The sequence below is a fragment of the Octopus bimaculoides genome, chromosome 6, assembly GCF_001194135.2.
Source record: "Octopus bimaculoides isolate UCB-OBI-ISO-001 chromosome 6, ASM119413v2, whole genome shotgun sequence".
In the NCBI taxonomy this organism is placed as follows: Eukaryota; Metazoa; Mollusca; class Cephalopoda; order Octopoda; family Octopodidae; genus Octopus; species Octopus bimaculoides.
The window spans coordinates 19,902,988-19,903,279 of record NC_068986.1 but is presented as its reverse complement, the minus strand read 5'-3'; positions in this window follow the sequence as shown (position 1 = coordinate 19,903,279).

Here is a 292-nt window from a genome sequence, read left to right as displayed (position 1 = left end):
ATATATATATATATATATATATATAATATATGTATGTATATATATGTATATATACTTATATATGTATATATCTATAATATATGTATGTATATATATGTATATATACTTATATATGTATATATATATATATATATACATACATATATATATACATACATACATACATATATACATATATATATATATATATATGTATATATATATATATACATACATATATATGTATATATTTATGTATGTAGGTAAATATATATGTGTGTGTATATATATATATATATATATATATATATAT